General features: G+C 53.5%; 1 protein-coding gene across 1 annotated transcript in view; it reads left to right on the plus strand.

Annotated features, from left to right (window-relative positions):
- The window catches only part of IKBKE (inhibitor of nuclear factor kappa B kinase subunit epsilon), a 32,098-nt gene extending 31,332 nt beyond the window's left edge, over positions 1-766 (plus strand). The window contains exon 24 of the transcript XR_003551196.1: positions 93-766. The gene's annotated coding sequence lies outside the window, so the exon portion shown is untranslated. The remainder of the gene's footprint in view (positions 1-92) is intronic.
- Positions 767-1,061: the final 295 nt, after the last annotated feature.

Here is a 1,061-nt window from a genome sequence, read left to right on the forward strand (position 1 = left end):
CACTTCGATCCCCCCCCAGCAGGGAGGGAGGCGCCGGCCTGAGGCTCGTGCCCTGCCCAGCCTGTAAGAGCCTCACCCTCACGTGCCCGCAGACCGCCCAGTGTCCATCTCTGTAGAGCCTAACACTTTGAATGAGAAGAGTGCTGAGGAATGCCACAGGCCAGGTGCCATTCCGGGTGCTGGGACTGCGGAGGTGACCAAGGCATGCCAGCCGGTGATTTCAGCATCATGGGGTAGGCGCAATGACAGGAATGCACAGGGCAAATGTGGCGCCAAGTCACCGTCACCACAAGGAAGCGTGTCAGAGAACAACCTCAGGAGTAGGATGAACAGGAGACAAGAAGGCATGGCGAGGGGGAACTCCAGTCTGCCTGTGCTGGGCAAGTCGAAATGGAAGTTGGTATCACGGGCAGGGAGGAACCAGTCTCCAAAGGACCTCGTGGCCACACTAAGGAACTTGGGCTTCCTCTCAGGCAGCCAAACACAGGCTTTAGGTCAAGTCTGACTGGGATTTTGCAGATCTGACTTTTGGGTGCCTGTGCATATAGAGGAAAGTTATGAGTAGGAATCGATGAGATATTTCATAAAGTACCTGAAACACCATGTTAGCCTTGCACAGCCTCCCCACCTCTGCCTGGCAGGTGGGTAGAGACACACCATCCTGTCTCAGCTGAGGCAGGGACGCAGATCAGTTTCCTATCTGGGAAGAGTGTGTTCGGCCTTCATGTTCCTGGCCAGCGTCCTCTTAGAAGAGGCTGGCTCGGACCAGCAGGTGGCACTGTGGTTAGGGTGCTGGATTTCCACATGGCTGACCACAGTTTGCATCTCAAACCCAATGGCTTGAAAAATCACAGTAAGCAGACTAATTATTAAAAAAAAGAAAAAGAAAAAAAAAAAAAAGCTGGCTCTGTTCTGATAAAAGGGGGCCTAACGCGGTGAGCAGGCGGGTGGTTGTTGAGGTGCTGGACTTACACATGGCTGACGCAATTTGAGCCCTGGACCCAGCAGCTTGAAAATCAGGCATGTGTGTGCACATTTCTAAAATCCTGAGAGGGGACTGG

Source organism: Tupaia chinensis, unplaced genomic scaffold (assembly GCF_000334495.1).
Source record: "Tupaia chinensis unplaced genomic scaffold, TupChi_1.0 Scaffold000627_1, whole genome shotgun sequence".
Classification (NCBI taxonomy): Eukaryota; Metazoa; Chordata; class Mammalia; order Scandentia; family Tupaiidae; genus Tupaia; species Tupaia belangeri.